Raw genomic sequence first — 12,339 nt, forward strand, 5'->3', positions numbered from 1 at the left:
ATAAAAAAAATTCTCAGTAAGTCACGTTATGAACAGCAGTGAATACTAGGAAATTCTGCATGACTTGAATACTCCGGCGATAAACAAAGAGCTCCAAAGACGATGAATACAAGTTAGTCCCTTTTTAGTCAAAATGCCGCTAAACGTTGCCTTATCATAGGTCTGCATGCTTTTATGAAACAATTCATCCTCAAAAGTAAACCATGAGGTGGGATACATCCGAACAATGAAGCGAATAAAGAGGTTTCGATGCGAAATGACCGATCACCTTTACAAGATTCTTACGTCAGAATAAGGAAGCAATCGGGAAATAAATCTGGAAGTGATTCTGTATTGAAAAAAAAGGCATTACGTTTCGAGTCGGTATACGGCCTAAAAATCCACCCTCAAACTTTCCGAGGTGGCCACTGAAACAGCAGAGAAATGCGTGCACAGTTGTATTCATTACATAGAAAGTGAGAAGGGTAAGGCTAACACAATCATTAATGAGAGTGATCTATATATGAAAAAACTAACTGTTGTTGGATAGCTGCTCTCACTGTGACCATCTCGTAGAGCAGTTTCACAAGAAAATTCGCTGCAGGATTGGATCCAAAAAATTATATTTGACAACGTGAATAACAGAAATATATAAATGACTGTGAAATATAAATCGAAGGTAGAAATGATCTTAGTAACTATTAGCTATGTAAAGAAAAGTACCTGTCTTAATCGTATCAGTTCACAGGGAATAAGTCACACCATTGAAGTCAAAGCACAAATCTGGATAGAAAAATATTAAAAACTGCTCTACCTGAAGTAGAGTCAACTGCAGTAGAGTCTTATTGTTTCTTGCGCGTTTCCGTGTTTATGCATAAAACTTTTTCGTGAAGAAGCATTTTTTTTTCATCAGTCATTCAGTTGATTTCATGTCATCTGCATTTGTTCCTGTCTTCGTCGAAACTTTTGTCTACGTAGATTATGCGTGTCTATTACTTCGGACATCTTCTATAATCTGTTTTACAAATATTGATCTTCGTATGGGCAAACAATTTCTATGGTTTTGCTGTTCCACGTAGACTCATTTTCAAAATATTCAAGTCCCTTGTCTAATGTTCCAGTATTTCGTCACGTTTTCTGGTCGTCTTTTCTTTCTAGTACTTCATTTCATATTATTTTTGCGTTATTTCTTTGTAACATCTTTCGATGTCAGTCTATTTGAAATATTACCAATTTCAGTTTTCCAGTCTCTTGCAGCATACGTTTCACTGACAAACACTGTTGTGCTCTAGATGTATTGCTTAATATGCGTTTTCCTCAGTTTCATATAATTTTTTAAGACAATTAGATATCTTATTGCTAAAGAAAGCGTTTTTCGCCAGCTCCAATTTACGGCCAAAATCCCCTAGGCTCTATCCGTTTCGTGTGTCCTTATTTCCTAGAGAGAAGAAGTCTTCAGTTTCTTTCTGTGTGTAATCCAGAACATACATGATTCAGAAATTAATGATGTCCTTCCCACAACTCATTAGCTTTCACATATTTGCTACATTTATTCTTCATACAACATATTATGATATTAGGTGATAAACCCGGCAGGAGACGGATACTGGCAGAAGTAAAGCTGTGAGTGGCGGGCGTGAGTCATGGTTCGGTAGCTCAGATGGTAGAGCACTTGCCCTTGAAAGGCAAAGGTCCCGAGTTCGAGTCCCGGTCGGGCACACAGATTTAATCTGCCAGGAAGTTTCATATCAGCGCACACTCCGCTGCAGAGTGAAAATCTCATTCTGGAAACTTCCCCCAGGCTGTGGCTAAGCCATGTCTCTGCAATATCCTTTCTTTCGGGAGTGCTAGTTCTGCAAGTTTCGCAGAAGAGCTTCTGTAAAGTTTGGAAGGTAGGAGACGGATACTGGCAGAAGTAAAGGTGTGAGTGCCGGGCGTGAGTCGTGCTTGTTTGGTTCAGATGGTAGAGCACTTGCCCGCGAAAGGCAAAGGTCCCGAGTTCGAGTCTCGGTCGGGCACACAGTTTTAATCTGCCAGGAAGTTTCATATCAGCGCAAATTCCCTTGCAGAGTGAAAATCTCATTCTGGAAACATCCCCCAGGCTGTGGCTAAGCCATGTCTCCGCAATATCCTTTCTTTCGGGAGTGCTACTTCTGCAAGTTTCGCAGAAGAGCTTCTGTAAACTTTGGAAGGTAGGAGACAGTTACTGGCAGCTGTGAGTGGCGGGCGTGAGTCGTGCTTCGGTAGCTCAGATGGTAGAGCACTTGCCCGCGAAAGGCAAAGGTCCCGAGTTCGAGTCTCGGTCGGGCACACAGTTTTAATCTGCCAGGAAGTTTCATATCAGCGCAAATTCCCTTGCAGAGTGAAAATCTCATTCTGGAAACATCCCCCAGGCTGTGGCTAAGCCATGTCTCCGCAATATCCTTTCTTTCGGGAGTGCTACTTCTGCAAGTTTCGCAGAAGAGCTTCTGTAAACTTTGGAAGGTAGGAGACAGTTACTGGCAGCTGTGAGTGGCGGGCGTGAGTCGTGCTTCGGTAGCTCAGATGGTAGAGCACTTGCCCGCGAAAGGCAAAGGTCCCGAGTTCGAGTCTCGGTCGGGCACACAGTTTTAATCTGCCAGGAAGTTTCATATCAGCGCAAATTCCCTTGCAGAGTGAAAATCTCATTCTGGAAACATCCCCCAGGCTGTGGCTAAGCCATGTCTCCGCAATATCCTTTCTTTCGGGAGTGCTAGTTCTGAAAGTTTCGCAGAAGAGCTTCTGTAAAGTTTGGAAGGTAGGAGACAGATACTGGCAGAAGTAAAGCTGTGAGTGGCGGGCGTCAGTCGTGCTTCGGTAGCTCAGATGGTAGAGCACTTGCCCTTGAAAGGCAAAGGTCCCGAGTTCGAGTCTCGGTCGGGCACACAGTTTTAATCTGCCCGGAAGTTTCAGATCAGCGCACACTCCGCTGCAGAGTGATAATCTCATTCTGGAAACATCCCCCAGGCTGTGGCTAAGCCATGTCTCCGCAATATCCTTTCCTTCGGGAGTGCTAGTTCTGCAAGTTTCGCAGAAGAGCTTCTGTAAATTTTCTAAGGTAGGAGACGGATACTGGCAGAAGTAAAGCTGTGAGTGGCGGTCGTGAGTCGTGCTTCGTTAGCTCAGATGGTAGAGCACTTGCCCTTGAAAGGCAAAGGTCCCGATTTCTAGTCTCGTTCAGGCACACAGTTTTAATCTGCCAGGAAGTTTCATATCAGAGCACACTCCGCTGCAGAGTGAAAATCTCATTCTGGAAGATCCTATTTGCCAACAAGAGGAGCTTAGTCGAAATATTAAGGTGCATAGAATAACTGAATGTCACGACCCTGACGGTGATGGAATATCGAAACGTGGCTATATTATTTCCTACTAACTACGAAAATAATCCAGGGAGATGAAATATTTACCGAAAATATCTGAATGTGTGACTTGATCACAGCTTTAGATATTTAGAAATTATTCACTAAGTTAAGGATTTTTACTTGCATGACGGGGAAGACCTACACAAGAGCTCACTTATTTGTTACGCAACCACGAAACATTAATTGTGCAAAAAAAATAAGAAAGCATACGTAACTGGTTTTTGAATCACCAGTCTCCTGAATGCTTTGAGGTGGGCAGCCGCGTATTCCTCTCCAGTGCTAGCCTTTTCATCTCAGTTACTTGCAACCTACGTCCTCAATTATTTGCTGGATTTATTCCAATTTCTGTCTTCCTCTACAACTTTTGTCCTTTACAGATCTCTCCAGGATGGTGGAAGCTATTCCTTGATGTCTTGATAGATGTCCTATCATCCTGTCCGTTATTCTTGTCAGTGTTTTCCATACATTTCTTTAATTTCTGATTCTACGGAGAACCTTCTCACTCTTTACCTTATCAATCCACCTAATTTTCAACATTCATCTACAACACCACATTTCAAATGCTTCGATTCTCTACAGTTAACCGCGTGAGGTGGTACAATGGTTAGCACCCTATACTTGCATTTGGGAGGACGACGGTACAAACTCCCGTCCAGCCATTCTCATTTAGGTTTCCCGTTATTTCCCCAAATCACTTGAGGCAAATGCCAGGATGGTTCCTTCCAAAGGGCACGGCCGACTTCTTTCTCCAGCCTTCTCTTGTCCGATAGGACCGATGACTCTGCTGTTCTGTTCCCTCCCCCCAAATGAACCAACCAACCAGTATTTCCTGTTCCGGCTTTCCCTAGGCAGATTTTCACTACCATGCAATGCTGTGCTCCAGATGTACAGCCATCTTCTTCAAATTAAGGCCTATGTTTGACACAAGTAGACTTCTTAGCTAGGAACGCCCTTTTTTTCCGTGCTAGTGTGCTTTTGATGTCCTCCTTGCTCCGTTTCTGCTAGGTAGCACAATTCCTTAACATCGTCTACTTCGTCATCACCAATTCTGATTTTAAGTTTCTCGTTGTTCTCATTTCTGATACTTCTCATTACTTGCGATTTTGTTCGATTTCCTCTTAATCCACTCTAACGGATCTCTCTTGGTTCTTGTAAATGTTGTATATTACCCGTCTTCCACAACAGCTTACCCTTAATTTTCTCAGAATTTCGAACATCTTGCCCGATTTGACATTGTGGAACGCTTTCTCCAGGTCGACAGAAAACCAGATCCTGTAATTCTTCGTCATTTTGACTGTCGACAGCCATGTAATCAGTGACTCTTAACTTCGATAGCCTTTCACCTTGAATTTTAATTCCACTCTTGAGCCATTCATTTATTTCCTTCATTGCTTCTTTGATGTATAGGTTGAACAGTAGGGGTGAAAGACTACAACATACTCCGTAGATTGCTACACGGCCACGGTGGCGCGCCGAGTTCGATATGTCTGAGGAATAAAACGTTGCGAATGGGGTTTTCAATTAAAAGTTATGAAGTACAGGTCTGTACTACTCTTGCCGCGTGGAGGTGGTGCTGTTGAATACTCAACACCCATTAAGTATCGTGTCATAAATTACGATTGTTTCACCAATCTATATTCCTCTGATTACAGCGCCATCAGTGGCGGAACGAAGAAGATGCTTCGTACTAAATGTTCATAGATTTTTCGGTAAAATCGTAGTTTGCAATAAAAAACGGGGGTTCCCATTCATGAAGTTATCCAGCCCACACCGCCTCGCGAACCACACACGAGGCGGGATGGGGGTAGTGTTTGGTATCATTGAATGTCCCCAACCATTACAAACAAATGCGAATCATACCTTTCTTTGGTACGATGTGTGGTTTACGAGATATTTCAATGTCTTCAGTTGTTGTTGTTGTTGTCTTCAGTCCTGAGACTGGTTTGATGCAGCTCTCCATGCTACTCTATCCTGTGCAAGCTGCTTCATCTCCCAGTACCTACTGCAACCTACATCCTTCTGAATCTGCTTAGTGTACTCATCTCTCGGTCTCCCTCTACGATTTTTACCCTCCACGCTGCCCTCCAATGCTAAATTTGTGACCCCTTGATGCCTCAAAACATGTCCTACCAACCGATCCCTTCTTCTAGTCAAGTTGTGCCACAAACTTCTCTTCTCCCCAATCCTATTCAATACCTCCTCATTAGTTACGTGATCTATCCACCTTATCTTCAGTATTCTTCTGTAGCACCACATTTCGAAAGCTTCTATTCTCTTCTTGTCCAAACTAGTTATCGTCCATGTTTCACTTCCATACATGGCTACACTCCAAACAAATACTTTCAGACGACTTCCTGATACATAAATCTATATTCGATGTTAACAAATTTCTCTTCTTCAGAAACGCTTTCCTTGCCATTGCCAGTCTACATTTTATATCCTCTCTACTTCGACCATCATCAATTATTTTACTTCCTAAATAGCAAAACTCCTTTACTACTTTAAGTGTCTCATTTCCTAATCTAATTCCCTCAGCATCACCCGATTTAATTTGACTACATTCCATTATCCTCGTTTTGCTTTTGTTAATGTTCATCTTATATCCTCCTTTCAAGACACTGTCCATTCCGTTCAACTGCTCTTCCAAGTCCTTTGCCGTCTCTGACAGAATTACAATGTCATCGGCGAACCTCAAAGTTTTTACTTCGTCTCCATGAATTTTAATACCTACTCCAAATTTTTCTTTTGTTTCCTTTACTGCTTGCTCAATATACAGATTGAATAACATCGGGGAGAGGCTACAACCCTGTCTCACTCCTTTCCCAACCACTGCTTCCCTTTCATGCCCCTCGACTCTTATTATTGCCATCTGGTTTCTGTACAAATTATAAATAGCCTTTCGCTCCCTGTATTTCACCCCTGCCACCTTTAGAATTTGAAAAAGAGTATTCCAGTCAACATTGTCAAAAGCTTTCTCTAAGTCTACAAATGCTAGAAACGTAGGTTTGCCTTTTCTTAATCTTTCTTCTAAGATAAGTCGTAAGGTCAGTATTGCCTCACGTGTTCCAACATTTCGACGGAATCCAAACTGATGCTCCCCGAGGTCTGCATCTACCAGTTTTTCCATTCGTCTGTAAAGAATTCGCGTTAGTATTTTGCAGCCGTGGCTTATTAAACTGATAGTTCGGTAATTTTCACATCTGTCAGCACCTGCTTTCTTTGGGTTTGGAATTATTATATTCTTCTTGAAGTCTGAGGGTATTTCGCCTGTCTCATACATCTTGCTCACCAGCTGGTAGAGTTTTGTCATGACTGGCTCTCCCAAGGCCGTCAGTAGTTCTAATGGAATGTTGTCTACTCCGGGGGCCTTGTTTCGACTCAGGTCTTTCAGTGCTCTGTCAAACTCTTCACGCAGTATCGTATCTCCCATTTCGTCTTCATCTACATCCTCTTCTATTTGCATAATATTGTCCTCAAGTACATCGCCCTTGTATAAGCCTTCTATATACTCCTTCCACCTTTCTGCCTTCCCTTCTTTTCTTAGAACTGGGCTGCCATCTGAGCTCTTGATATTCATACACGTGGTTCTCTTCTCTCCAAAGGTCTCTTTAATTTTCCTGTAGGCAGTATCTATCTTACCCCTAGTGAGATAAGCTTCTACATCCTTACATTTGTCCTCTAGCCATCCCTGTTTAGCCATTTAGCACTTCCTGTCGATCTCATTTTTGAGACGTTTGTATTCCTTTTTGCCTGCTTCATTTACTGCATTTTTATATTTTCTCCTTTCATCAATTAAATTCAATATTTCTTCTGTTACCCAAGGATTTCTAGCAGCCCTCGTCTTTGTACCTACTTTATCCTCTGCTGCCTTCACTACTACATCCCTCAGAGCTACCCATTCTTCTTCTACTGTATTGCTTTCCCCTATTCCTGTCAATTGTTCCCTTATGCTCTCTCTGAAACTCTGTACAACCTCTGGTTCTTTCAGTTTATCCAGGTCCCATCTCCTTAATTTCTCACATTTTTGCAGTTCCTTCAGTTTTAATCTACAGGTCATAACCAATAGATTGTGGTCAGCACACACACACCAACAAACAAACAAACAAACAAACGCACACATTAAGAAACGTTTTGCATCACCTCGGTTCCGAGAGTTCCGGAACCTGTACAGAAAACTGGAATAGAGATCAACATAAACATCACTTCCACCCTTTTAATTGCGCATGAAAACAACACACTGCATGTTGTACCACCATGCAGCGAAACCTACAGAGGTGGTGGTCAAGATTGCTGAACACATTGGTACCTCTAATACCCAGTAGCCCGTCCTCTTGCATTTATGCATGCCTGTATTAGTCATGCCATACTATCCACAAGTTCAAGGCACTGTTGGTCCATATTGTTCCACTTCTCAAAAGTGATTCGGGGTAGATCCCTCAGAGTGGTTGGTGAGTCACGTCGTCCATAAACAGTCCTTTTCAATCCATCCCAGTTTATTGTCTGGAGAACATGCTGGCCACTCTAGGCGAGCGATGTCGTTATCCTGAAGGAAGTTCCTCACAACATGTGCACGATGGAGCGCTAATTTTCGTCCATGAAGACGAAGCCCTCGCCAATATGCTGCCGATTTGGTTGCACTATTGCCGGCCGCGGTGGTCTCGCGGTTCTAGGCGCGCAGTCCGGAACCGTGCAACTGCTACGGTCGCAGGTTCGAATCCTGCCTCGGGCATGGATGTGTGTGATGTCCTTAGGTTAGTTAGGTTTAAGTAGCTCTAAGTTCTAGGGGACTGATGACCACAGCAGTTGAGTCCCATAGTGCTCAGAGCCATTTGAACCATTTGGTTGCACTATCAGTCTGAGGCTGGCATTCACGTAACGTACAGCTGTTACGGCGCCTTCCACAACCATCAGCGGCGTACGTCAGCCCCACATAATGCCACCCCAAAACAGCAGGGAACCTCCACCTTGCTGCACTCGCTGGACAGTGTGTCCAAGGGGTTCAGCCTGATCGGGTTGCCTCAAAACACGTCTCCGACGATTGTATGGTTGAAGGCATATGCGACACTCATCGCTGAAGAGAACGTGATGCCACTCCTGACAGGTCCACTTGGCATGTTGTTGGACCCATCTGCACAGAGCTGCATGGCGTCGTGGTTGCAAAGTTGTACCTCGCCATGGACGTCTGGAGAGAAGTTGCGTATCATGCAGCTTATTGTGCACAGTTACAGTCGTAACATGACGTCCTGTGGCTGCATGAAAAGCATTATTCAACGTGGTGGCGTTGCTGACAGGTTTCCTACGAGCTATAATCCGTAGATAGCGGTCATCCACTGAAGTAGTAGCCCTTGGGCGGCCTGAGTGGGCCATGTCATCGGCAGTTCCGGTCTCTCTGTATCTCCTCCATGTCCGAACAACATCGCTTTGTTTCGTTCCGAGACCCCTGGACACTTCCCTTGTTGAGAGCTCTTCCTCTCATAATGTAACAGTGCGGAAACGATCGAACTGCGGTATTGACCGTCTAGGTATGGTTGAACAACTGGCAACACGGGCCGTGTACCTGCTTCCTGGCGGAATGAATGGAACCTCTCAGCTGTCGGACCCCTTCATTCTAATAAGCGCTGCTCCTTCATGGTTGTTTACACCTTCGGCCGGGTTTAGTGACATCTCTGAACAGTCAAAGGTACAATGTCTGTGATGCACTGTCAACGGTCAACATCTATCTTCAGAAGTTCTGGGAACTGGGGTGATACAAAACTTTTTTTGATGTGTGTACATAGAGGGTTTCATTCCAAAAATAGACAAACAATGCCTGTAAGCACATGTTTACGGTTCTAATCCTTGTGCCCACTCCCCCACCCGTTACTCAGACAAAAATTCTTTATCCGCCCCTGTATGTGCTGTATCAGATGTGGATACTGCCTGAGAAATTTATTTCACAGCTATGTAGTAGCACAGAAGTAATGCATTTAAAACTCGTGCATGATGCGGAATATCCGCTGGAATTCGCATTTATTTTGGAGGAATGGAGAAAAGCAGTAGGGCTCGACCCGAGTATTTATAATTCTAAACAAAAGTTGGTCAAAATATATAAGGTCGTGAGAAATAGTTAATGATATGACGATAAAGCTCAGTCCAAGAGCTAGAGACATCAATATAGTTGCAGAGTATGCCCCTCCTGAAAACTGGCCGTTGAAGGTAAAAGAAGATTTTAAACAGATGCTGATATAAGCTATAAAAGCCGTTCCAAGTGGCCATCAGCTGATACTAGCAGAAGATTTTCACACCAGAGTAGGAAAAGAGAGGAATTGTAAGGCTATTCTGATGTATGGGGAGGATATTAGGAATGAGAATGGGGAAAGTTTGCTTAATTTATTGGAGCAGTATGAAATACGAGTAGAAAATACATTCTTTGCTCACAATGATATAGATAAATTTACTCGTTAAACCATACAAGAGAGTTGAAATGAATTATTGGTTATCTGATGTTGAGGCCTAAGGCCAATTTAAAAATTCAGGGTGTCAGGGTTAAAAGGGGGGCTGGCTGTGGAAGTGACCATCATCTAATGGATTGTACATTTTATTTCCCCTACACTTTAAGCTGTAGTGGTGAACAGTAGAGGTCGTGATACGCTGACAAGCCTGAGATCACAAGGTACAATTTGGATATTTTAAGGGAAGATAATATAAAGGGAAACAAACTGGAGAGATCAGAGAGAAGAGTAGAAGAGGAACATGAGCAAACAAAGAACGCAATAGACGAAACAGCGAAAGAATCGCTTGGAGAATATCGGAAGAAGATGAAACTAATTTGGTGAGATGCAGAAATAGCAGAAATGTCTGAAAGGAAAGAAGAAGCTTATTTGCAATTTCTGAATGTGAACGACAGTCCATATAATGATAGATGTGGGATAGTAAATATAGAAGTAAAAACAGATGGTTTAAAAATGAAAAACAAGGCGTTAGAAGAAAGATGTGAGTATGTAGAGAGGACGTTTGTTGGGGCTCGTAGTGTTGAGGCATGAAGAACAATCAAGTAATCGTGAGAGTCAACTAGTGAAAAGTTAAATCATAGTGATATTAGTAATGGCCAGTGGACAACGTATTTCAAAGATTCCAGGGAAATCAGCCTGAATTTCCACATAAATGGGATGTGAGAATGCGTTAGGAGGAATTATGGCGTTTAGATATAAAAGTTATTCAACGCTGTGAGGAGCTGTAAGATGAAGAGGACATCAGGATGTGGATCAATATATCCAGAGCTGGTGAAATTTGATCCACCAAAATTGTTGTAAATGCTACGGTGGCAGTTTGAAATATTATTAAGTGGAGAAGGTCTTCCATCGGAATAGAAAATATGTTAGAGAAGACCGATGCATAAGAAAGTGCCACGATAATGATCCACATAACAATAGAGGATTGGCAGTGATGCCTTATGTTAGAAGACTGTACTCAATGCTACTGAAAGATTTGATAAACAAAGAAACAAGTACCAGCAGCAAGAAGAGCAAGCACGATTAATATCTGGATGATCAGTAATGGACAACATCTTCACAATAAAACTAATATGTGAAAAACGCGCTAAGGTTGTACTGAGGACTCGTGTCACATTGCTTGACCTAGAGAAATCACACGATACTGTATCCACCAAGAAACTGCGGAGAAAATTGAAAGAAAAAGTCTTAGGTAAATGACTGCTAAAGGCTGTTATGAAATTATAATTTTGATTAAGGACTGGGAATAGTTTTACAGAAGAATTCGAGGTTAGTAAGAGTTTTCGACATGGATTTGGGTGCCACCAAGTTTCTATCAGCTGCATCTAGAAGCAATCTCACAGACTTGGTGCAGAAAATGACAGCTTATGGTAGTAACAGTAGGGGACATCAAGATATTTAGCCTGTATTTTGCACTTAACCAGACTGTACTAGCAGAAGATGAAGATAATCTGTGTTGTATGATAAAAAAGCTTAAACAAGGATACAGGAAGGATGATAAGCCTATCTTCATTGTGCTGTAGTCTTCAATGAACGGTGACAAGAGCCTTTTTAACAGCCGTAAGCGTACTAGAGCAGTTATAATTCTGAAATGTTGGTATATAATTTAATGTACAAGCGACATAGGATATGCCATGAGCTGTAAGTTTTGTATACTTTCCGCTTACTATGTACGTCTTGTACTTTTTGCACTCATAGTGGCCAGTTACTAGCCGAAATCTGATCTACTCTAATAAAGTTAGAACGGAAACAACGACTGATTGCTAGTCTTTACCATTTTGAAAGGAGAAGCAACTGAAGGTGTGGAAATGGAAAAAATATTTTAGAGTATTATTTAATAAACGGGCACAAGGAAAGATGAAATCACTATTAGGATTAATAAACGACCAGCTGTGACAACAGCGATGAACACTGTTTTGTGGAACAGAAACGATAAGAACAACACCAAAGAAGAAAGTGTAGCTTTCTGCGGAGTATATGACTGTGACGTTATCGAAAATTATGATGAATTACTTGTTACTGCCGGCCGGTGTGGCCTTGCGGTTCCAGGCGCTTCAGTCTGGAACCGCGAGACCGCTACGGTCGCAGGTTCGAATCCTGCCTCGGGCATGGATGTGTGCGATGTCATTAGGTTTAATTAGTTCTACGTTCTAGGCGACTGATGACCTCAGAGGTTATGTCGCGTAGTGCTCAGAGCCATTTGAACCATTTGAACCTACTTGTTACTGAGATGGATTAGTTAATTCGGAGTTCAGGCTATACTAGGAAAGATACGGTATGAAATGGCGTAATTCGACAAACGATGACTATGGATAGAGATATCTGTAACGACATCCAAGAAAAACAGCTGATGTCGTTTGGAAATGTGAATAGGTTGTATGAAGATAGGATACCAAATACGATACTACGACGATATCAACCCAGCGGAAGGAAACGAGTTATCCACGACGCAACTGGCCACGTGACATGCAGTAGACAATGCAAGCAAG

General features: G+C 42.5%; 2 non-coding genes across 2 annotated transcripts; both read left to right on the forward strand.

The window, feature by feature from the left end:
- The first annotated feature begins 1,624 nt into the window (after positions 1-1,624).
- Trnas-uga (transfer RNA serine (anticodon UGA)) lies at positions 1,625-1,699 on the forward strand. Its single transcript has one exon. It is a non-coding gene; the product is annotated as a tRNA-Ser (tRNA).
- A 1,108-nt stretch (positions 1,700-2,807) lies between these two features.
- On the forward strand, positions 2,808-2,882 carry Trnas-uga (transfer RNA serine (anticodon UGA)). Its single transcript has one exon. It is a non-coding gene; the product is annotated as a tRNA-Ser (tRNA).
- Positions 2,883-12,339: the final 9,457 nt, after the last annotated feature.

The sequence above is a fragment of the Schistocerca gregaria genome, chromosome 6 (assembly GCF_023897955.1).
Source record: "Schistocerca gregaria isolate iqSchGreg1 chromosome 6, iqSchGreg1.2, whole genome shotgun sequence".
Classification (NCBI taxonomy): Eukaryota; Metazoa; Arthropoda; class Insecta; order Orthoptera; family Acrididae; genus Schistocerca; species Schistocerca gregaria.